General features: G+C 41.1%; 1 long non-coding RNA gene across 2 annotated transcripts; it reads left to right on the forward strand.

Annotated features, from left to right (window-relative positions):
- Positions 1-1,717: 1,717 nt before the first annotated feature.
- On the forward strand, positions 1,718-24,928 carry LOC111092643. 2 transcript variants are annotated; one of them, XR_005379033.1, is made up of 7 exons: positions 1,718-1,921; positions 2,311-2,473; positions 8,064-8,179; positions 10,064-10,251; positions 15,314-15,545; positions 19,124-19,426; positions 24,796-24,928. It is a non-coding gene; the product is annotated as an uncharacterized LOC111092643 (long non-coding RNA). The 2 variants fall into 2 exon arrangements; XR_005379034.1 differs by lacking the exon at positions 8,064-8,179.
- Positions 24,929-26,033: the final 1,105 nt, after the last annotated feature.

A 26,033-nucleotide genomic window follows, 5' to 3' on the forward strand; every position in this document is an offset into this window, starting at 1 on the left:
CTCATAATCTTTTTCAACAAAGATGCATATTTTTCAAGTAAGATTATTGTGGATGGAATGAAAAAAAATAAGTAATTATTTGAGAACTTCAGTAAACAAAAATAATTTCATCCATAAATACCCAATTGGGAAGTATTAATTTATTTGTGTATGTATGTGCGTATTAGTTGCAGATTATTGCAATTCTTCACTCTAGTTTTGGAAAAGTCATCTTTCTAACTTACAGTTAGCCTTGGTTATTTACATGCAATTCTCAAAATCATTAATTTATTGCCTCTTCTTTCATTAAAGAAATGTGCTGCAATAGTTCTCTCAGAGTTCAGCCAAATGATAATGAATGAAAAGTAACATTCATCTTTGATCTGTGAGAAATTTTTCCCCAAGCTCATGGCAATTTCCCTAAAAAAAAAGAGTTGCGGGAGGAGTAGTTTCTCTTGAAGACTTGTGGACCATGCCAGCTTCATAGAATTAATATTATTTCATAAAAAATGTATCTTTTTGCTGCCTCCCCCCTTTAGATTAAAACCACTCTTACTTTTGGCTTTTACACAAACCCATTTCCGTGGAGAGGAACAAGCTCAGATTCCCCACAGTCCGGAATTAACCATTAGGAAATTCAAACATAGCTCATTTGCCGGAATTCCCTTTTCCATCATTGGTGTTCAATTTCACATAAGAAGTTCAATAATCTTGGTCAGATATGTAATTGATGGGTACTGATGTCCATGAATGAAAGTATCTAAACATAATCAAATCATGAAATATTGAGTGAAGGAAAATCGTTGTCTGAATCCGTATCACTCTTAAATTTATGTTTAACTGAAGTTTTTCCTGTTTAACACTTGAGAAGCAGAATCATTGGGGAAAATTGGCTATATTTGGGGTAGACCCTGAGATACAATGTTTGAAGCAAAGAGCATCATAAAGTCAATTTTGTGCACAAAGTGTGGTGGAGGCCAGTGACGGATTGTAGTCCCTTCTCGAGACCAACAACCATGTTGCCTGGAAAGACTCATACCCACAGAAGGTATTTGTGGTTAAGTGAAAAGACTTTGACTTGGAAGTCAGAAGTTACTGCTTGGCCATCATGGTGGTGAATGTCTGTTTAATGCACTGAGGTGCCAAGCCCCTAGCTAAGGGTTCTACTCTGAATGTATTGCCTCACTTAAATTATATTTTTAAATAAGGTGCTATATTATTAACTTGTTTTATAAGTGGTAAAACTAAGTGTTACAGAATTCAGTAAATTAACAAAGACCACAGCTCCAGCAGCAGAACCAGAATTAGGACCCATGTCTGTCCAATCTGCAGGTCTGCCCCCTTACACCATGCTCTGCTGCCCTTCCCACTCACCTCAAACCCACAGGACAGGTCAGCATCTAAGACCTGTTCCTTCTGTGAGCTGGATTTGTGACTTTGGGGGAAGTACCTCACCCTGGCTCTCAAAAAATAATCTTAGACGTCCATTTGGGTTCTAAGATTCTAGATCTGGCCAAGCAACTACATAAGGTTGTTTTAGCAAGGATGCTTCTAAAACTCATGGATTCACTAGATGGGAATGAACTCAGCCTCCATCCAGGCTGTCAGTTCCCAGAGGGCTGGCTCCATAGCTCTGATGTCATAGTAGTCCTGCACAGGTCATGCCTCAGTGGCTGCTGTGGCTTAACCACCACACACTCAGGGTGTCAGGGGCCTTGGTAACCTTTGTGGCATGACGTTGTATATTTCCCCTGGCATTAAGAGGTTGAAATAGCTATTAGGAAGAAAAATGATATTTTCCACTTTTCTCGACATTTTCAGGGACGTGGAAATGAGGATGAATCCTGGCAGTGTTGTGGAATGACATGACGGTGGTGATTTGTGTGGCTACACTAGGGTGGAGGGACACCTTTGTGTGTTTACTGCCAAGGACAGAAGAGTGGTAAGCACTGGAACTCAAGAGTGGTGTTTCGGATGTGGACAAAATCAGAACATGCAGGACCTCTGCTGAACGCTCTCCTCCTCCAGCCCCACCCCATTCTGTGTGTGTCTGAACAGCAATCCTCACCCCTGGCTGTGCTAATAACTCATAACTTTCCATCTCCATCATCCCTTGGATTTAAGCATATACTTCTGAAACACAGCATACCAAGTAGAGCATGTTTTGTTTTTTGTTGTTGTTTGTTTGTTTGTTTTTTGCAAACAAAACAAAATTTTATTTTTAAAAACTGGGACAGGTGTAAAACCTTCAAGCATTTAGTTTAGGAAAATTCTGAATAATGGACACATGTCAGAGTGGTTTCTGAATAAGCACTGCATCCTGCCTTCTAGAAATACATGGTATGAATCAGACAGAAGGATCTTCAGATTGGGGCAGCACAGAAATCAGAGGACTCCACCCTCGGAGACAGCTGTCAAGATGAGCAGTGGCATTTGTACCAGCCATGGAAGGGGGGGATGATCTTGCATCTATACCTAGACAAGGCCTGACCAGGTACTGTCATTGGTGTTAGGAAATGTTGCATTGAGAGCAGGTTGGCTGGGATTAAAGGAACTCAAATGTTTAAACCTGTAGAAAATACAGAAATTCAGTTTAGATAAATGGAAGCCAAAGGGATACTTGACAGTAGTTCCACACGTAGAGAAAGGACACAGTTCATGGCACCCATACTACACACAACTTAGCTTCTCTAGGGCTTGGCCAAGTTCGGGAATGAATGTAAGTCCTCAAGATCAGAAGATGGGACTTCTTAACTCTGCCTCTGTCCTTCCACATCCATTATTTCTCTCCTATGAAAGGTCAAGGGAAATCTAATAAAAACACACTACATACAATTCAAGGATAATTGAGAGCTAGAGTTGAAATGCAAACTCTAACTGTGGGACAAGAGAGCTAAGGAAATCCTTACACAAGGTCAAGAGAGGTAGGTTCAGTCATTTACAGCTTGGATATAATGGAAAGTTCTGTGGGTTGTTATGGGGTGAACAGCACCTGGAGGAATTCTCAGGACTCAGAGCACAACAATGGACTAGACTTTCAAAATCTGAGCATGCAGAATGGTTGACAAAACTAAAACTGGAAAAGTCTAAATGTCTCAAAATGAGCTAGAGACTGTATAAGTTGCTTCTAAAAAACCCTGCAACCTCCAGAATAATGTTGAGAATGTTTATAGGATGATTGGAAGTCCAGGAAAGGGCTGTTTTTCGGAGCAGACTGAGGCCAAATGCCAGTCCACGGGTCTGCTAAATCACAGGAGTCACAGGAGAGCCATTTAAAAACTAAAGACCTGACAGCCTACTCCTAACAACGCCAGGTCTGAGGTGACACCTGGAAATCTGTCTGTAAAAACACTTCTCAGGTAACTCTGATGCTTAGCCAGGCTGGAGGACCACTTTCTGTAGAACTCATCTGTACAGACAGATCTGTGTTTAATAATTCTAGATGGTAAAGTGCAGGTGGAGAGAGAAGGGAGTGGTGGCCACATGAACTGAAATGATCTTGGCGGAGTGATTTACATCCATTAATCATCAATTGCTGATTATGGACACTTTAAAAATGCAGCATAGGCTAAAAAAAAATTCTTGGCTGCACGTCCCTCATGCCTGGCGTAATTAGGTCACTGCAGTGATGCCAAGCGACCTTCTCCAGACAGGACTGGCAAATAGATGGTGCAGTGGTGATTCTCATTGCAGCTGAAATGGCCAGAACTGAGTGGTTCCGTATCATCTTCTCATGCAGGTGTGAGAGACCTGGGTCTCAGGCTGGATGTCATTAAAAGACAAACACCATTTTTTTTTCAAATAGTCTTTTGCTGCAAAGGATGAGCTTTTCAATATTATTAGGTAATAGCATATTAATAGCTCCTCCCTTGATTTTGACGACCTGTTATCGCAAAGGTCCTGGTAGGAGGGAGGCCATGGGGGAGTCCACTCTAAAGGGCAGAAGACAGTGCAAGGATGAGGGAGACTTGGAGATGCGACTCTGCTGCCTTCGAGGATGGAGGAGTGGTGCTGAGTGCAGAAATAGAGCTCTGAGAATGGGACAGGCAAGGACGCAGTGGCCCCCAGGAGCCTCTGAAGGAAGCCAAGCCCGCTGACCCCTGCCCTTGGCCTAGTGAAGCTGATCTCTGACCTCAGATTCCAGACCCACAAAATAATGTATTTGTGTTATTTTAGGTCATTTGTAGTGACTTGTTACAGCTGAAATAGAGCACAAATAAAACTCCTTGAATAGAGTTGACTCTACAGAATAAAGGTCAACGTGTTCTTGATAGGAAGACACAGGTCTTTAGGGGCGCTCTGACTTGAATGGAGGGAACACTCCCTTCTGTACTTTTCACTCTGTGACCTCAACTACTGGTGTCTCAATGGGTTTTGAGCAGTGTGCTTTGGTGTATAAATGTATTCCACAGAGTGACTCAATCCTGCATGGCTCAAAAGGATCAGGTCCGAGTTAACGCTGTCTTCAGCAATTAGCAATCAATCAATAGCTCAGTACTTTTAGGGCTATCCCATGTGCCAGGAGGAGCCTAGAAACCACATCGCACAGTCACTCTGATATTGGAAACAGTATCCCAGTGGGAAACTCACTATTTCACTACCTATTTTCTTGTAGTGAGCTCTCATTAGTACTAAAAATCTTCCTATAAACCCACATTTCCTTCTTACACTTTCCAGAATTTAATCCTATTTTGTCTTATGGAATTCTCCAGAAACCTGCTAGGTTCTGGATTTGCTCCATGGAGTATCCAAAGAAAAGTTAGGTTTGCATTGACTTGTCTCTTCCCTTGAGGACAAACTTCTGGCTCCTGTCACTTCTCCTGCTAGCTAGCAGTGCCCCATCCAAGTGGACTCTGAGAGCTGTGGTGGCAGGAAGAGGGCTTCGGGGTGTGCACTTGGCCCTTCCCACCTGTGCTCCCATCAGTCAGACCACAATCCCAAGACCTGAGTTGTATGATAGGAAGAAATCAGTGAGAAACAGGTGGGAAGGGAGACCCTTAGTTACTGCTTCCTTAGAACAAGAAAGCCCTTTGTCCAGAACAAAAATCCCGATTTCTCACCACGGGGAAGACTCCAGGTATCTCTTCCCCTTTACCTTCTTAACTTCATTTCCCAACACTTCCTGCCAACCATTTGCTGAATTAACCTACTCTGCTGATTGTATCACACTCCCTCAAACCAATATTTTTGGGGTCATCCTTCTTCCTAGGCTTGAATCTTTTCTGTTGAAAGATTCTCCTTTCAAGATTCACAAAAGTTACAGGCCCCAGGGGGGGCTTCTCTGACCCTTTAGGGTGGAAAAGCCTCTTAAGGTTCAACAAATTATTGTTCAATAAGTGGTATGGTCTCCTTTCACTGATCAATAGAACAGAATTGCAGCTGAAGTTCCCGGTAATGGTTTTCACTTACCAAGATTAGAGGAGTGAGTAGAACTGAGGACAAGGATAAGGCTCACTTCTGACTTAGGTCTTAAGGTCAAAAGTGACAAATCCAAGTTATTTGGACCACGTGACAAAGGGCTTTACCTGCTTTGACTTGGAAGATCAGGTTTCTTCATCTTCACTAGTGCCTTCTTGATATTGGTGGACCAGAAATAGGTACTCAAGGCAGAATTATGGTTCAGGAAACACATGATTGGTCTGAAAGATTAGAACAAAGGTGCCATTGATTTTGGGTGGGCAGGCCAGACTCAAAATATATAAGAAATATTAGAGTGAGATCCACACACAGGTCAAAAGCCAGCAAGGGAGGAGGCCCAAGAACCGGACTTGCATAAATGCCAGAAGGCTTAGAGATGGTTGGGTCAGAACCAGCGAGGACTTGGTTTACCTGGGATCTATGGAGTAAGTCCCTGGTACTCCATGCATTAAATATAGACAAGTAGCGTTCCTCGGTAGCTTCTACACGATGCAGACACTTGGATCTCACCCTGGAAATAAATCACAACTGACATTCTAACAAGGTCCCTGGATGATTTGCATAAGAACTGCTGGGCTAAGAGATTTCTGACAGGCAAATGCCAACAAGTGAAAATTTCTAGTGGGAGCATCTCATTGTAAAGACGTTACCTGATTATGAAGGACTTCGGCAATCTTTCTCCATGAGAACATGAAAAGTCTGCTTCGGGGCTGATGGGAAATGGGGAGAAAATCCCATATCCAAAGCGTGTGTCCTAGCCCAGGTGTGCTGTGTGCTGGGAATACAGCAGTTAGTGGGAGAGTCCCAGTTCCTGCCCCACAGAGACTACAGCAACTGGTAAAAGATCTCCAATAAGTAACCCCAGGAAGTGTGGCGAGGTCATGAGAGGAGAACAGGATGCTTTGGGAACATACTCGTGTGCCCACCTGTGCCCCTGGCCCTGCCCCAGTGCTGTGGCCGCCATTCTGAGTCTTCCATCTGTCTGCACTGTGGAGTTCTTGGCTTGCTTGCCTGTTGTCCAGGACCACTGTGGTGATCTCTGGTCCCAAGGTTTCTGCTCTCTCTGCTGTGTGGGAACCCTTCTATTTGTTTTATGTTCACTCTTCGTTGCATTAAATCATAAGCTGGCCCAGAATATGATGTCCTATTCCACTGAGCACATTGTTATGATCTCAGCTATCTTTAAACATCCCTTCATGTTTTCCCATTTGCTTGTTTTCCTCCCATCCTAGAGGCAAAGGGCTCCCCTCCTGGGCCTCGTCCAAAGCCCCATGAGCTTTCCCCCTAGCTTCCCTGCCCTTCTTGGTAGCATCACCCCTTTCCTCCGTGTCCAGGCTTTCCTGTGCACAGATGCTGGTTCCACCTACAGGCATGTTGACCAGATCTTCAGTTTCCCTCTATTTTTTATGCCACAAGAACTTCCTTATACCAAATTTTTGGTCCATCACTGGACTTGCAGCTGGAATTTAGGATGGGGGCGGAGCTATGAAATTTATCTGTGCTTCTATTTCTTCACCACCAAGATTTATTCCTCTTTTCTTATCTTCTGATTGTTATCATCAGTATTAGTTACAGTATTGCCATCAATTCTCTTCTCCTTCTGCCTTCATGGAAACCTTTCCAGATGGTCACGTGTCTTTCTTAAGAAACCGGCCCTCCTGCAGTCGAATCCCACTTCTAATACTTATGAGGAATGTCAGATGCACGACACACCTAGTCATTCACCTTCAGATCCGATTCCTGTAATAATAGGGGAATAAATACGCTTGTGTCATTCGGTCACCATAGGATTAAATTAATTAACCTTTTTAAAGAGCTTAGCAGATTAATGGACAAAGTAATTACTCAAAAATGGAAGTTGTCAGTAGGTTTTAGCCATCCCCCATCTCTTTTTGAGGCAAGTCAAAAGTGTGTAGATAAGTCAGATCATGAGTCCTGTGCCCATGTGTAATTCACAATCAGTTGTAGAGATTGGGTTGTCACCAGGCGAACCCTACAGATACTAGGGTCATGACACTTGTCTCTCAGATCAATTCATCGAGTGTGAACCAACTTTCTATAAAGTCACTGTAAGGATTAACTGGGAAGTTGTGTGCCCAGCATGAGCAGAGTGCACGATCAGCATCAAATGCCAGGTGCTGTCATCCCGACCCTGGCACCATCTCGCAGAAAGGTTTTCCTGTACAGGACCCCCCAGTAAGCAAAACAAGTGGCTCATTTTTAATCAACATCAGTGACTTCCCTTTTGAAAGTCACTGAGGATTGGTTTCAACTCCCACTTTCCATTTCCTTCTTTTCTGACTCATCTCCCATCCTTCATCTCTTATGTAATCATTTCCTGCAATTCTTCAAACTTCAAATCTCAAAAATACCACCTATTTCCTGGGCTTTGATATTTCCAGATACATTATTCACACATCTGGCCTTGATCCCTGTTGTAAGGACTACACACATTTCTAAATCCATGCAGGAATATTCCTTCTGCACATCTGGTAAGCTCTCCACACTAAACACACCCCATTTTACTAAAATACACCCCCTGAAAGCTACCGTTTACTTCTACAAAACCACCATTATCCCAATGCATCCAATTTTTCAATCTAATCATTTGATCAATCTATTGACTCTTCCCTTATACTACTTCCCGTATCTCTCCATTTCCCCAGCCTGACCAACAGCATGCAAAGGATCCCTGCCAGGCAGGTGACACAGAAATGGGGGACAGTGCACGGACCCTCAGCCCTCCCTCAGGTACCAGCATGGACTGACACCACCTCAACAGGTGAGAGCTGCCTGTAGGGAGAAAGAAGGACGCAGCGACCATCCTCACACCTTGTGAGAAGGGAAACCAGGAGTTTAAGATCAAGTACTCATGGTTTGAAATCCTGGTTCCATCCCCAACACTCTTAAACATGTGCTATGGGAGAAAGTTATTAATCTTTCTTACTCTTACTTTCTCATCTGGAAATTGGAAATTCTAGTGATTCTTACCTCACATAGATGTTGTGCATATTAAACAAAATAATAAAGGGTTTGGTGCATAATAGGCTTTCCACAAATGGTAGCTATTATGATTACTACTATACCTACTTTATTGTTGATTGTTTAGATGATTGCTTATGTAAATCATATGAAATGTTTACATAGTTAGTCTTTAATTTAATTCCCACCCTCACCCGGGTTAGAAAAATAGGATTTTCCTGTCAGACTTCTGTGGATATAAGGTAGGATGTGTTCTATCTTGGATTTATTTTCTGATCTGATAAAATTTCCAGGAGTACCAGCTGACACTCCCTCATGGCTCTTTTCACAGATAACTGCCCTCATTTCCAGACATGTTGGGAGAACGTCTCCTTCCTAAAGCAGTTAGTGGTGGCACAACTCTGGTGTAAACCCTTGTGTGTGACTTCCACCTGTAGATAAGACCTTGAACTGGCCATTGGTGAAGTGGAAGCAAAAATGTCATTTCTACCTCAACACTGAAGTCTATTGACGCTCTCAAAGTAGACAGTGCATGGCACAGAGGCAAGCAGATTTTTCCCGAAGGCAGACAATTGATTAATACAAAATGCTCTTTGCTGGTCTAATAATTTTCAACTCACAAAAACCTATGGTGTTGTAGTCTTGATGTCAAGCTTATGACTGAGTCACTTTTCCAAGCTTTCAGAACTACATAAAGCATCACATGAGGAGTCTGAGTTCATGTATCGATGCATATTATGTGTAGCATGCCATCCAACTGTGTTTCCAACACAGCTTTTAAATGCTTAGCAGAAGGGTATCTCACTTAGTTAATTTTTAGACTAGTAATGATCTTAAATTACCCTATAAATGATGATAAATAGAAAATGGAACCAATAATAAACATAACTGACTCGTCCTAGATATACAACTGTGACCAAACACTAATTTATTTTAGGCTATCCATATTCATCCTGGTGATAGTATAAAATATTACTAATAACTGGTCATCTTGAAGTAAAGTGACAGGAAACAATATATTAAGAGTAACAATACTCCTGTTTTTAAATATAACAATATAATATATTATGTGGATTTAAAAAAGCAGGAAGTCAGTAACTTCAGTGAATTTGGTAATTTTATTTTGTTTATTTTGGGGAAAAGCATTTAAAGTGGATATACGAAAAAAAAATAAAGTGGATATACGATTTCATATATTTTTAAAAGTGTAATTAGATGATTAGATATTGAAGTATTTATGGAGTCCATGCTGAGTACTTTTTTGTAGTGTATAAAGATTACCAACATGCAAACTCTGCCCTCAAGGAAATTTTAATCTATTTATGGTATCAGGTACATACAGTCATAAATTTAATAACATGAAAGTTAAATGATAATATTTGGTAATAATTCTATACATGCCTGCATAATGAAAAATAAATGCCTACTGAAAAATTAAAAAAACAATATTATTAGCCCCATGATTTCAGGAAGAGAGTATGTGTCCTTCCCTTGGCAGATGGCCCATGTGGGGAATGAAATGATATAAAATACTGTAGAACATCAAACTGTAGAATATAATTTGGAATGCATTTTTCCACAAATAAACCAAAACATACATATGTTTAATCATACAAAGTCAGGTACAAGTAAGATGACTTTCATGTTTAAATACAGGATGAAGAGGTTTTTTGTTTTTTTCCAGTCTCCAAGTTCCAAAAAATTGTATTCATCCCTCGATAAACCATAAATAGGATGGTTTATTATTCAAGAGCACTGAGTCTGTGAAAATCCCTGTCTGAGGCTGTGAAGATATGAGTGCGGAGACCAACATGTGCCCCGTGAACTTGCCATTCAACGATGGAAAGCAAATGGACATGTGCTCTGAGCAAGGTTTGATCTCATAGAGGAAGATAAATGGCTTATGTTCCTGGATGGTGGGTGTAGACAGCTTTATGTGAGAATCAGGGAAGGCTCCTCTGAGGTTGAGTTAGCATCAGCAAGGAAAGGCAGAGCCATGGAGAGGGAATACCTCAAGCAAAGGCCCAGACACTAGCAAGCAAGAACATCTTCATGGAGTCATGGGGTTAGAAAGACCATCAGTACCTATGGCATTCTCGTGGACTTGTTGAAAGGAAAATATATATCCTGAAGTAAAGCAAAACGTGAGAGGTTTGCCCCTTATTTACTTAAGAACATACTTAAGAGAGCTAAGTGGGAAAATCCTTAATTTATTACTGACTGGATGAAAAACATGCTGCAGCCTCTATGCCTGCCCCACTCTTCTGCTGAACAGCTCAGCAAGCATTTACTCAACCCCCGCTGAGTCAGACCCAGGGCCTGCTGAGGAGGACGGTGGGACACAGAGGACCACCTACTATATGATTATATTTATATGAAATGCCCTGATTTCTTTCACTTGGGTTGTTGCCATGTGCATTACAGCATGTACCATGTGCTGCGTATGTATCCGTAGCATGTAGCACGCATAGGGTCGATTCTACCTTTCAGCTGTTAGGAGAATGCTCCCATGATTATTAGTGTGCAAATTTTTGTGTACACCTGTTTCCAGTTCTCTTGAGTAAGCACATAGGAGTAGAATGGCTGTCATAGGGTGAATGCTTCACTTTCTGAGGAACAACACAACTGTTTTCCAAAAAGGCTGCAACATTCTGCATTCCCACCAACAAAGATATGAGGGTTCTGATTTCTCCACGTCCTCACCAAACTAGTCATTGTCTTTTTTTTTCTTTTTTAAGATTTTAGTTATTTATTCATGAAAGACACAGAAAGAAAGGCAGAGACATAGGCAGAAGGAGAAGAAGGCTCCCTGCAGGAAGCTTGATCGAGTCCTGGGACTCTATCCCAGGACTTCAGGATCATGACTTGCCCCAATGACAGATGCCCAACCACTGAGCCACCCGGGTGCTCCACTGTCCCTGTGATTTATGACCATAGCCATCCAAGTGATTGTGAAGGGGTATCTCAGTGTAGTGTGATTTGCATTTCTTTAATGACTAAGGCTGAGCATCTTCTCATGTGCTTACTGACTGTTAGCATATCTTCTTTGGATAAATGTCCGCTCTGGTCCTTTGCTTATTTTTCAGTTGAGTTACTTGTCTTTTTAATTGTTGAGCTGTAAGAGGTCTTTACACATATTCCAAACTCGAGTTCCTTCTCAGGATATTATTTACAAGCATCTCCTCCCATGCTGTGGATTGTCATTTCACACTATCAAACGACTCCTTTGAAGCACAAGTGTTTTAGGTATTGATGAAGTCTAATTTTTCTAAGTTTTCTTTCATTTCTTGCACTTTCACTATCGTATCTAAGAAATTGTTTCCTAATCCAAAATTAGGAAGATTTATCCACATGCATTCCCTCCAAGAGTTGTAGTTTTAGCTTTTACATTTAGGTGTTAGGTCCACTGGTTGTGATTTTTGCATTCAGTATGAGGTTGGCATCCAAACTCATTATTTTGCATGTGGATTTTCAGTTTCCTAGTTACTATTTGTTGAAAAAACATTTATTTTTATCCTTGAGTGTTCTACTCAAACTTGAAAAAAAAGAAATAATATATAGGCTTATTTCTGGATTCTCCGTTCTGTTGATGAACATGTCTTCCATTAATCGGTACCACACAGTCCTGATTACTGCAGCAGGTTATTAAATTGGGTATTATAAGTCCTTTAACATTGTTCTTCTTTTCAAGATTGTTGAGACTACTCTAGGTCCCTTGTCTCTCACTATGAATGTTAAGACCAGCTTATCTACTTCTGAACAAAAAATGCATTTGATATTCATTAATCATGTTTTACTTTAGTTGACAGTTCTTCTGTTGGCTTGGCTTGTTTTTCTCCATGTGTGCTGGGACCTCAAGAGAAGTAATTGGAACCTACCCATGTTATTTGCCCATGATCCTAACATAACGCCTGGTATACATAGCAGTTATTCAATAAACTGTTTTTGAGTTGACTATATCAAAGTGGGATAGTTTGACAGAGTAATAAATAAAGATTTATTACTATGTCAGTTTATTCTGCTATCATTAAGAAACTAATGGAATTGAGCTACTCTCTTATTCTGAATATTTTGGCAAATTTACTTCAATTCACTTTCAGTATTATTCAGCATTATTTAAAAACTGAAGGGTTATATTGCTTCCCACCACCACTTCGTATTTTCGTTTCTGCAGAAGTGAATCGGGAAAGTGGATGCCACAGGGCTGCAGGTTAGTAGTAATGAAACTGAGCCCAGAATTCAGCATGTTTACTGCCCAAACTGAAGGTTACAGTTTTATGACATAAAGAATTATGTTTTCCTTGGAGAAAATTTAATCTAAAATTGTTAAAAGCCCCTTTGGGGCATATGTCCTTTGCCTCTTTTAAAAAAAGTGACAGTTCACCGTTGAACAATTACCACATACAGTAAATACAGAGGCCAGGCCAGTGGCCACCACCCTCTGCCCTGCTCTTCAGGCATGAAGGGGTGCATCTGATGAGGAGTTCAGCTTGGGGATATACTTCCATGTTCATAGTTCCTGTAGGACAAATATATTTTTTTTCAAGCAATAATTTGAAAAAGTTAACTTTGGATTTCAGAGATTATAATTTATTATTATTAAGTTATTAATAAATACCCAGGGTCTAATCTTCACCTCTGTTAATGAACACATATATAAGTTTTGCACTATTGAACATGTATTTGCAAAGTACATTTCCAGATAGAGGTTCTGATTTAAATAATTGCTTTATGTTTTACCAAATCCACAGATTAATCTTATGGAGCGAGCTCACTAATACAGAGTTCAAAATACTGGCTCAGCATCATAAGTGCTTTTTTTTTTTTCCAAAGGATAGTTATATAGTGCAGAACTGAAAAATGATATTAAAGGGGGTATTACAGCCTTGAGGTCTTTCTTCTCTCATGAAAAAAGCATTTGATTTTTATAATCCTAGAATGTTAGCTTCCAATCTCTAAATATACGCACACACTTAATTTTAAAATGAAAAATTAAGATTTTAAGTGTATGAGGTTATTAGAATGAACATTAACTTTGTTCACACCAAGAAAAACCTGAAAATGATTTTGACTTACGGCGACTCTATATGAAGCATTGCCTATACTATAAGCTCAGCTTTGTCTATACATGAGGCAGCTGCTCTGTGAGAAAGTGCCCTGACTTCTGTTCATTTGCATATTAATTCCAGCACTGTGACTGGAAATAGTCTTTTAAGGGTCAAGGCATAGAGTTTAGTAACTTTCCAAACGGTCCAGAATTTATCACCAGAAAAGCGGTCTGTGAAGTAATAGAAGAAAACAACTCTCTGGTCTCTTTATCTCCAGTTCAGGTATGTTAGATCCAAATGGATATGGCTCAGTGCGTCAGAAAAAACTTGGGGTCTCCAGCTCATGGGGTCTGTGGGTCATTTATCCCAGCCTCTCTGTGCCATTGGCTGCCTGGTCACAGGACATCTGTGCTTCTGGGGTTTTCAGACCCAGTGATCTAGTGGCTTTCATTTCTAATTTAACTATTAGAACATTAAAATTAACCTTTATTTATAACCTATCTCCATTAATTTCTTGTGTATAACTTTAGAAAAATTACTGAACTGTTAGGACTCAATTTCTGAAAAATTACTGAACTGTTAGGACTCAATTTCTTCCTTTGTTAAATGTAGATGATGAAGTGGCTTGTCTGTGAGAGCAGGTTTGGGATTCCTATACCACTATGGCATCAACCAGTTCCTGCATCTATAAGCAAGTTGCTTAGCTGCCGTGTGCTCCAGATTCCGCAAGGGAAGATAGTACAAGTCCTTACCTTGTAGAGTTGACGTGATGATTAAGTAAATTAGGGTGCATCAAGCATTCCAAATTCTGTATTAAATGTGAATAAATGTAACCTGTTGTAACCTGAGATGAAACAGCTAATCAATATGAAGCTTCTAGCCCAGTGCTTGATTCATAATAAATGCATAATAAAAATTAACTGTCATTATTTTCAGCTTTTCTCTATTGATTATCTTAGGTATTCTTGATAGTATGAAAAACAAATAAGAGATTCCATTTTTTTTTAAAAAAGTACTTTTAACAAATACAATTCTAAAAGATGGTAATGGAATTAAAATTCCACATTAAAGGCATAGTGATGTCGAAATAAGTTTTAATATTCACATAAAACCTTGATAAAATTAGATTTTGTTTTCTCCTGTTCAACAAAAATACAATGAAACTAAAGTCTATGATTATTTTAAGATATTGTTAATTCCCATCCCTTTGTTTTCTAATGTTTTATTTAGAAAAAAATGTACTAATATTTTCTATTTTCCTTCAGTAGAGTTAGGACAGCATATCCCCAAACTGATTTTTCTTTTGAAGGAAATTCTTCAGTATTATATATATATATATATATATATATATATATATATATATATATATATATATTTGTTTTTAATATTTTATGTACTTATTCATGAAAGACATAGAGAAAGAGAGGCAGAGACACAGGCAGAGGGAGAAGCAGGCTCCCAGCAGGAAGCCTGATGTGGGACTCGATCTCGGAACTCCAGGCTCACGCCCTGAGCCAAAGGCAGATGCTCAACCGCTGAGCCCTCCAGGTGCCCCAGTATTATATTTTATGAAACAAATTCTTCAAATCTTTGTTATTGTTACTTTTATATCCTACTTCTCTCTTTTTCTTTCTTACCTAAAGTGAAGTGTTAAAATTAAAATCTTAATCCTACCTCCTACATACCTGATTGTTTCAGATACACAGACACATATGATATTTTAAAGTGATGGCCACTGTAATTAAAATAAATGGATCCTCCGCAGGTAACTTCATCCTCAGGAAAAGAAGTGTCTTTGGAGCTGATTCAAGGCACGGTCCTTTACAATTAAAGTTATTTCCTCTTTTGATTCGAAATTTGTAACCCTTTCTCTATCCTTGTTTCAGGAAAATGTCTTATAATTGTGGTTATACTGCAGATGTGATGTGACATAATCTGCAGTCACAAGTGAGTCACGGTGGCACACAGCTGGTAAGAGAGTGTGCAGAGGAGCAAAGGCGGGAGACTCTCTGACTTCTGCTTCAGGGTGTCCCCCCAGCCCAGAGCTGTCCACTGCTGCCACACAATAAAGTAGGAGTGGATCTCAAGAACAAAAATCAGCTTTTCCAAGGACAACAGGTGTGCTGGGAGGACAAGGAAGTACTGTGTTGATTCACATTATCCACCAGGGACGTAGAGTGGCACCTTGGCCATGGCTGATACTGATGACACTCTCTGCTGGGATCACAAGCATTTTGGGCAGTGCACCAAAGGATATGGATTCTAATGATTTTTGTTTTGTTTCTTGGTTTCAGTCAGTTGGGATCCCAGCCAGAAACTCATGATTTCATGTGAGCAGGATTAAGTGAATCAGCCAGAGACCGGGGGCCTTGGGCAGCTGTGCCCAGTTGGGGAGGCTGCCTATGGCAGCTTCGAGGCCTGAACAGTCAGGGGCAGGGAGGCTTCAGGGAGGACTGGATCCATGCAAGATGGGCCATGTTGATCAGGCTCATGGCTGTGGGCAAAGGACAGCAGCCACTATCCCCAGAAGCCCAGCAGACAAGGGCACAGGGGAAGTGTCTTTAGAGTTCCCCATGACACTACAGGGGCGTCTGGGTGATCATGGGTCATTAAGTGGATCTGACTCATGATGGAGTATTCGTCAACGACAGGGAGCTTACTGAACCCCTCAGCCAGGGATTTTTAATAATGGACATGGCAGATGGACATGGGTTTCGAAACAAACATTATCTCAACACTGTCCTAAGTGCAGCAGACACCGCTGGTTAGTTATGCCCCAGCATTCATTCTTCCTTAAGAAGAATTAATAGAGGAATAGCTCCTCATATAGTCTCTAGCTTTTCTGGACATCCTTGGTGAGACATGCTTCCACGTGGCTGAATTTGGTCCAGGGGCACGTAAACGAAAACAGTCTGTATAAATTTAGACTGATGTCCTTAAAAAAAAGAGAAACAGCGTACCTTTCCCTTTCTGTTTCTTCCTTATTAGGGCCTGAGTGTGAGTGTGAATGCAGGGAGCCAGCTCAGAACAAGTAGAGCAGGAAAACATCCCTTGAAGATTGCAGGATGACAAGATGGTAGGCCCTCTATTCCTGGGTTCCCCATAACAAAAGCTCCATCAATGTCTATGTGAGAGAGAGAGAGAGAGAGAGAGAGAGAGAGAGAGAGACCCAGCCAGCCAGAGGGTGGGCAGAAGCCCGTGTGGGCAAAGGAGACAGAGAAAGAGAACGTCCATCCTGTTTAAGCCACCATTATCTGGTGGTATATTAAAGCAACCAAGTAAATAGAAAAATCATAGTTTCCAAAAGCTGGAATGATTGGAATAGAAGCCCATAGTAATGAGCACCAAAGAGAATTTCGGAGGTGGCATCATACAGCCAAAAGCTTGCACTCCAGGACCACCCAACAGGAATCGAGAACTTGAGTCTCTATCAGCTGTGTTGCCTTTATTTAATGACTTAACCTCTCTGAAACTCAGTTTCCTCCTCTGGTAAATGGGATCAGGGCCGGAAGGTCCCAAAGTGTTTCATTGAAAATAAGGTAACATGTGGAAAGTCTTAATCACGACGAGTGGTCGCATGGAACCCACTAGTGTTATTTTCATTAGCAGTATCAGTGTCATGAACCAAGTATCTTGATTAACTGATTATTATGTATTATGATGAGTGATACTGGGTCTGTCCATTTGGCCTGTCAATACATCGTGAAATACAAGGCTTTTGCTCTTCTTAGAATGCGCTAAGAGAGAATTTAATAAGGAAAACAAGATAGGTAGGCTAGAGGCAGGAAGCCATAGAGCTCCCCCAGAGAGGATTTTAAAAGATCATTTGGGAGGAACAGCAAGTGTCAAGCACAGAGGGAGGCAGCAGGTTCTAAGGTCAGTGCACATTCCAAAGGCCTCAGGGACAGGCTGGTGTCTCCAATGGACGGGACAACCAGACAATGTCCTGAGGTGAAGGGATCCGAAAAACCTGTGTGCTTTGTGCCAGCAAATCTCCTACATGTGATTTGTGATCACGATGAGTAACAGAACTAAGGGCTGTCAAGCCCAGCAGGCCAGTCGTGTTCAGGAAAGAAGGGCGATGCCTTGTGGCTCCACATGGCAGGTGGGGCTCTCAAAGGGGTGGCCACACTGTGCATGAGGCTCTGAGGCCCAGCTGAATCCAGAAGTCACCCTGGCTCTTTGCTGTTCATTGTGCTGGGGCTCCTTGCCTCGAACTCTCTGCAGCATCAGGTAGCTGAAGGAGATGCGTCAGTGAGAAGAAAGTGATTAATTCCAGGCAGGTTGGTATGAGAGCAGGTGAAGGCTGCATGGTGGCCAGAGGTGTGCAGGCCAGGGGTAAGATCGGTAAGCCTGGAGCGAAGGCTGTGAGCACGTGTTTCCTGTAATCTTCATATGTCATGTTTATTTGCCTCCTTTTCTAAGGATTCTTTTGATTTTTAAGAAAAGCAATTAAGAAATATATTATGATGATAAAAATCACTATTTCATAACTGGGAGATGCTATAAAAACCATACAGAATTCTGCTTTGATTCTCGTCCATGCTAGATTCCATTTTATAGACACAGAGAGGGATGCTGAGAAAAGATACGTGGCCTATTGGCCACACAGCCAAGCCATCCAAGCATGGGAGCCAACATCCATACATGGCAATCCATCCAGTGTTCCAATTTTGAATTACCGAATAACGAAACACATTTTCAAAGTGATAGTTTCAAATACCAATTTTTATGTCCTAGACTTCCTACTCTTTCCAAGAATGAAATAAAAAAGCATTTAGAATCATACAGCATCATTTGACAGATGACTTTAGATCCACAGATTTTTTTGACAGTACGGTAGTAGTCACAGTAGTACTGATGTTACGGAGCTTAGTACTAACCATATAAGGGTAACTGTGCATTTTGAAGCTGAGGCCACTGAAAATGCTTCTTGGAAAGGATTGATAATGAGACTTATGTAAATATTTAAAATTTACAAAGCCATTTAATACATTATTTTCTTTAATAAAAATCACTGGAAGATAGTACTGAGATCCTCTGTGATGATTTTATGAAGGAACATGGTTAAGTTGGCTCCATACAGAGTTGCCTTTCATCTGGGAAATTTCCAGGTGGAAAATAGTCCTATTTACCAGGCTTATAAGAAGAGTAGAAAATAAGCTAAACCATAACCTAGACCCTGGTGGAGGAGTTCCTACATGTTGTAATACATCCAAAAAGAGTCAAAGAAGTTTTAATCATCTTGAAATTTAAGATGTTGAATGAGATGTATCCAGTGGTTGACCTGACTCTTGCACACATTAAATACAGACCAGAGTGTTAGGGTCCCACTGAGCTTGGAAACAGTTACTAATGTGTAAGCGCTCTCCACCCTCCTTCTCTCTTATTAGCTGAGTGTAATTCATGCAATGCATTCATCCTCCCTCTTTCTCATGATATGCAAATAATTTTGACTTGAAGGATGAATGATAATTACACAACGGGTAAAAAGTTTTTTTTTAAAAAAAGATTTCATTTATTTATTCAGAGAGAGAGAGAGAGAGAGAGAGAGAATGAAAGAGGCAGAGACACAGGCAGAGGGAGAAGCAGGCTCCATGCAGGGAGCCCGATGTGGGACTCGATCCTGTACACAACGGGTGAAAAAGAAAATTCTTTCTCCTTCTCTTCCTCTTCATGTTTCTTTCTCCTTTTAGGTCTTTCCATCCTCATCTCCCTGAGCCATGAAAGCCACTGGGTAAAGCCAACCAAAATGGACAATTGCACAAAATCAGAGAGGAGAGGAGAGTGAGAGTCCCAGCAAGTAGGGATGGCCAACAGAGGGACGGATCGCGAAAGGAGCTTAAAGCTGGAGTACGAAGGAACATCACATAGGGGGGCTGTCTGGCTCTGGAGTGCTGAATCTCAAATAAAATGAGGAAGACACCAAGACACGGATGATTATAGCCCAGGACAGAGGTTCCAAGCATGTACAGGAGGAGCTGATAACCACACAGGAGGTGAGAGCAGTGGCCATCTCCAAGGAGGAGGGTGGGGCAGCAGCTGTGGCAGATTGCTTATATGTAGGAAATTTGATCAAATGCACACATTAAGGATAGAGGAAGCCATATTCTCACTGTCAGTGAATGGATGTACATACGTGGAAAGGAAGGAAACTTGGGCAAACCCTGTTAGAATCGGAAGTGTCAGTATGAGCTCATGACTTTCAATAAATAAGATACATCACAGATCCATAGTTACATAGATAGATCCAGCTTTCCATATACTAGATCCCTGTATGGCTAGACCTCTACATCTAAAAATTCATATAATGGTACATGAAGTATTATATTCTTATTCTCAAAGACTGGCAAAAAAAAAAAAAAGAACAAATCTAGAGTTAATAACTTACAGACAGTTGTACCCCAAGCATTTTGCAGAGTCTAGTGCCTCTACATTCAGCTAATTTTCACACCCTCAGGTCAGAAACTGATGGACTCCATTTAAAGAAAAAGGTAGGAAGATAAATGATCTTCCCAGCTACCCCAGGCTTTATAGTCCATGGCAGTCTTGAATTACCAGATACTCATAGAACCTCATGACATTAGATTGATAGGGATGGTATAAAGGCAGCAGCAAAGATACTGATTAAAGCTAACAAAATGGACAAAAGAGTGCCCAAATGTATTTAAGGGCAAGATCCTTTTGAGAAATAATATGAGGCTCCTTAATAGTTAGAAATCTTCATCTCATTTTAAAGCTAGAATTCAAATCAGCAAAAGATTCACTTTTATTGTATAAGATCCACTTATACAATAACTCAAAAATAGAAAATTTGGGGGATAATATGCTAGAAAAATCTGAACATAAATCAGTCAGCTCTTCTTCAGGAGAAACTCACAAAGGACTCACAATTCCTTCTGGGTCTTTAGGCAGCATGTACACCAGAACAACACTGAGGGAGAGGCTGATGTGGGAGGCCTGGTGGGTGGAGGACACATTTTCCTGTCGTCCCACCTCCTCACATGGGGGGGTCAGGCACCTTGAGACAAGCACTGGCTTATCTCTTGAGGGATCAGAGACATGGGTTCCAAGGAGTCCCCTTGACACCTCTCCTGGTATCTTTGCCCCAAAACCTATATTTCCCAAAAATAACATCCACATCGTGTTTCCTCTACTATGGCACATGCCTGTGACCCTTCACTGGACACTTTTTGATGGGAAGCCTGGGGAGAGTGAGCTATCCTAGGGACAGTCTCTCTTAGACCTCATGACGGTCTTGAACCTACACTGTTTATCCAGGGTCCCTTGTGACAATGGTAACTGATTTAATAAGTCTTGCAGGCATATAGTCCCACTTTTTTCCCTTATTCCAAACCTAAATAAAAATGTATGGCAGCTTACTGGGGGCAAATGCTTTTCTTATCCCTCTCAAATTCCAGATCCCAGTTGTTAGTAAATATGAATATACCGCTTGGCCAGAATAGATGAAAAAGAGTTTTCCTGCAGTGTTCACAGTTCATGTGCTACGTACAATATATCTTATAGGCATCAACTTTATGTAGCCAGAAAGAATTTGGGGTCAGGTGTGTGACAACCATGCTTTCAAGAACCGTTCTGTCTTTTTTTTGTAGGTTTGAGGACATTCCTATTAGAGGAATGATTTCTTTTGAGACATAAATCCTGAAAAAGAATAGCTAACATGGACAAAACTCTAAAAGCAAATGGGATGAAATGAATAAAGAACAAAATGCATGCTGACTGTGATGAAAATAATGCCTGAGCAGTGAGAACTGTTAAGGAAGCTAGGCTTATTTGGGAATGAATTGACTAACAGCCTCTCACTGCAGCAGTGAGAGAGAAGGGGACTTTATAGGACACTGCTCAGGGGTAGCCTGAGGTCTTCAGGGTTTGGTCAGTGAGTCCTGCATGACATAATTTCATCTCCAAGTATTAGGGTTATAAAAATCTTGATAATTATTAAGCTCTACAAAGTACCTGTGGGATCCTAACTCTTGCAAACAAGGTGTGGGAAGCAAATGATCAGAGATTTAGCGAATGCCTACAACAGCCATCCTAATACTCATGGTACTTTATGGACTGGGTTGGCTTGTGTCACTCAGGTAACCATCTCTAGGACTGAACTGGCATCATTATCACCTTGGTTATCTAGGAATTTAAGCACAGAGACTGTGATTACCTGAAGTCACAGAAATGGTGGAGATCACATCACAGTCCTAACCCTCTGCCCCTTAACTGTGGCCTTTTCCTGCCGTACCATACATCATGCTATTCTTTCTTTTCTTTTTAAGAAACTCTAATAAGGGGCACCTGAGTGGCTCAGTGATTGAGCATCTGCCTTTGGCTCAGGGCATGACCCCAGGATCCTGGGATCGAGTCCCATATCAGGTTCCCAGCGAGGAGCCTACTTCTCCCTCTGCCTATGTCTCTGCCTATCCTTTTGTGTCTCTCATAAATAAGTAGTAAAATCTTAAAAAAAAAAAAAAAAAAAAAACAAGAAAAAGAAAACCTAACAAGATTGCCATGCTTTATTTGAATCACGTAAATGAGAAATTAGCTTCATAATTATCTTACTTTGACCCTATTGCTTTGAGACAGTTTTATTAATAAAAAGCAAATACGGAGCTTCATGAATTTCAAGAATTTTTAATTGAGAACTATAACATAAAAAAAGAAAAAAAACTATGTAAAAACAAAACATTGGTTAATGTATATTTTGTGCATATTTTTCATAGTATATCAATCTCTTAAAATTATTTAAACAATCTTTATTATGAAAGTGACACTTATGAAAAATTTTAACCAAAACAAGATTGTGAAGCAAAAAATAAAAATTTACTTCCGATTATTCCATCCTTTTCTCTGCTACTCTCTAGGGGTAGCCAGAGTTATTCACTCCTGTGAAGTCTTCTAGAAAATGTGTATGGACATGTAAACACATGCAGAAGTATTCACTGATGTGTGTGTGTGTGTCAAGTACTGGGTTATTCATACGGATAGTTTTGTATCATGCGTACTTTGGCAACCTGATTTTGCTTGATTTGGGGTATTTTCATTATGTAACTTTTACACGTGACTTCTGGAGTACCTCTTTCTTTAGCTTTTTTTTTTTTTTTTTTTTTTCAACCTGGTTAAGTGTTCCAGTTCAGATTATTTTATTGATTTCTTCCTAACCTATGAGTAAAAACTGAATCAGTACTGGGTTTAAATGCTTAAATCACTTCTCTCTTTGACCTAAACTCCTTCTAGGTGATGTTCTGCAGTCTCTTGATTCAGTCATTTGTAGAATGATTTTTCTCAAATTAATATCTCCAGACCTGATATATCAGCTAAACCCTAGATTCACAAGTGCCATGAAGCAGTTGGGGTCTCCCCTGTGTACCTAGATGGCCTTTCTAACTCAGCATACTCCAAACAGAGTTCTTGGTTCTCAGTTTCAACCCTGCTCATGATAGAATTCATACCATCTGATAAACAGCAGCTCTAATCTTCTGGTAATTCAAACCAAAAACCCTTGATATCACCCTTCTGTGCTCCCTTTCTCTCACCTCACAGCCCACTCACCAGCAAATCCTTTCTGTTCTGTTTTCAGACTATACCTAGGATTTGACTTCTTATTATATCCACTTTCCTCTTTTTGGTCCAAAGAAATGTCCTATTTCCCATCTCCATGAGCTAATAGCTTTCTAACTGGTTTTCCTGATTCTAACCTGGGTTATACTAAAAACTATTTTTAGGCAGAGCCTCCTTACCCAATTTCAAACTCATTGTCTCTTCAAGAGGAAGTGGTTAGGCCCTAGTGAAGAGTCACCTTCCTCTGCCTCCAGGGGATGTTACTGAAGACGGGGAAGATGGTGGGTTGGGGAAGAGTAGAGACCCATGGGCAAATGCCAAGGTCCTCCTGTGTCCACGGTAGGCATTGGCTGTTTCCTAAGGATAGGGACCCGAATAGCCAAGCAATCAGCAGAAAAATCACGAGAAGTGTAATCTTCTTCCCAGAACATTTAAGGAAAAATCATTCTAGTCTTGGAATTATAGATTAGACAGGCTCTAGTGTAAAGTTGGAGAACATAAAGCATTGAATCCACTTCTTTTGCACAGTCATTAAAGTTAGCTGAGTCAATCTCTTCACAGGACGCTCCTGGTAGGACTGAATTCCAGAAGGTTCTATGACGGTCATCTTCAGAGTATTTGTGCCCAGTTCTAAACTTTAATTATAGCGTACTTGGCAGGTTGATAGAACTTTTCCATACCCTTTATCACATGTCACTTATTTATTCTTTCAGTTATATATACATATTGTGTGAGAGGCTTTTGTTTGGCTTATCTCACTTTGCCTAGTGTTTATAGGATTATACGTGCTGTGGTGTGCTGAAGCACCTCATGCCTTTCTATGGCTGCACATTGTATTTGCACACCACAGTTTATGTGCCCATTCATCTGATGATGGACACCTGTGTTGTTTCCACCTCTGGGCTATGGTGACCAGTACCCTAGGAACATCTGTGGACAAGAATTTGTTTGAGTGACTGCTTTTATGCCCAAGAGTGGACTTGCTGGGCCATATGCTGTAGATGCTTAATTTGTGAGGACCTGTTATAGTCTGGATGTCTGTGTCCCCCCGAAACTCATGGTGAACCCTTAGCTGACCAGCCAGTAATTTAGATGCCTGCAAGAATGAAAGCCAACACTCCCCAAAGGAGGATGACCAGACATCCTACAGCATATCCTCCTCACAAGATATGACTGATGGGCCTGCGAGGGGACAAGACATGTACCCACAGGAGAAGAGGCTTGAGGAACCCCACATGGCTGGTGCAGTGAGCAGGCAAGTTTGGATCTGCCCTCAGTTGGCGGGGATGATGGACATCTGAACTTGACAGTGGTCCCCATTGAGGTTCAGTATCTCTACCTGGGAACTGCTGCTGCAAAGTGACCTTTGCTACAGCCCGGTTTGCTGCTCCCTCCCCTCCCCCTCCTAGGGTTCTGCAAGGAACTCCCTGTGATCCCTGATACATGCTCTTAGTGTCCTGTGAACTTGACCTCAAGGTCCTGCTTACAGTTTCTCCTTTGTCGACTGTCCAGTTTAGTTGTATCCTGAACCCACACCAAGTAGCTCGACCCCAGACTCTACCCGTGGGTTCACAGAGGCCACCTGACTTGCAGTTGGCTTCTTTTTGTCCATGACATAAAAGGGAGCTCTTCCTCTCACATCTTTATGGCTTCCCAGCAGCCTTCAGACAACACTTGCCAAAAAGCTCAGCAAATGATGCACCGCAGAGATTTAGGACAAATATATATATATATATATATATATATATATATATATATATATATATATATTTTTTTTTTTTTTTTTTTTAAAAAGGGAACCCAAGAGAAATGTGACCAGCAGTTAAATCCTGGGGCCAGAGAAATGTGACTTCTGTGCTGTCTGGACCATTTGGAGGGCAAAGTGCAGAAGCAGATACTGTCGAGTGGGTAAGCTGCTTCATCTTTGGCATCACTCACTTATTCAGATCAACATACAGGAAACATTGATAGCTGCCACTGTGATAAAAAGTAAGCAAATAAATGCTGTTCTTCGGAAGCTTATAATAAATATCACAAACACAAAAGATCATTTTTTTAACTGCAGTGACTAATCTAAAAGAGTGTGTTTGAGGCCACGTTCTCTCCGTCTCTTAGTTGTAAGGAACAGAGAGCACTTTGTGTTATCTTATGCATCGAAGATGATGGGAACGGGACAGTTAAACCCCACAAAAACCAGGAAACTGCCAGACCTGAGGCAGGGAGAAATGGGGAGATCAAGAGACAAGGCTGGACAGAAGGCACCTGTGTGGTCTAGTCCATCGTGAGGATCGCAGATGTACCGCAGGCCTTGGTGGGGGGATTTTTGATGCCCAAATCAATTATGTTGTTTCCCCTTTGCAGCTGGTGTAAGGTACAGTCTAGTGAATAAGGTCTAGTGGAAGGTGGGCCCTATCTCCTTCTGAAACCTCTGGATCGACTCTGTCACTCAACAGGCAGCCGTGGTGCTCCGTTCACCTCAGGGAAGAGCCCAGCGATCCAGACGAGCAGATGTGTCTACACGTGTCTGTTATTCAAAACTGACTTGCTGAGTCTTTCAATATAAAAGGGGGTAACAGGCTCACTTGCTCTACAGTAGGATTGCTGTTGCTGAGATGGGCAGTTGCCTTCCCAGCAAGCCCACTGAGTCCACCCCAGAGAAAAATATGCAGTTGGTCAGGTGTTGAGAGACCATCTGAAGGTAAAACATCAGCAAGTTAGTTAAGTTACTTCCTCACCCAAAGGACCCGACAATATCCTGGGGTCCTTCCTCCCATGACATCTTGTGCCAGGAGCAGTCTCAGTGGGGTCGACCCTTGTCTCCCACCCATTTTCTCAACCTGACAATCACCTGCAATTCATCCATCCTGCATTCTTTCACCAAAGGGCACAGTCTCTTTATGCTCCCTCCTTTTCCAAAGCTACGACCGTCCAATTTTTTCATATTTCTTTTACTTCTCCCTCAGAAAAGCTGATCTTCCTGTAGAGTTGCTACACTTTCTCCTGATTATATTTCCTTCTGAGTAAAGAAGGAAA

The sequence above is a fragment of the Canis lupus genome, chromosome 26 (genome assembly GCF_011100685.1).
Source record: "Canis lupus familiaris isolate Mischka breed German Shepherd chromosome 26, alternate assembly UU_Cfam_GSD_1.0, whole genome shotgun sequence".
In the NCBI taxonomy this organism is placed as follows: Eukaryota; Metazoa; Chordata; class Mammalia; order Carnivora; family Canidae; genus Canis; species Canis lupus.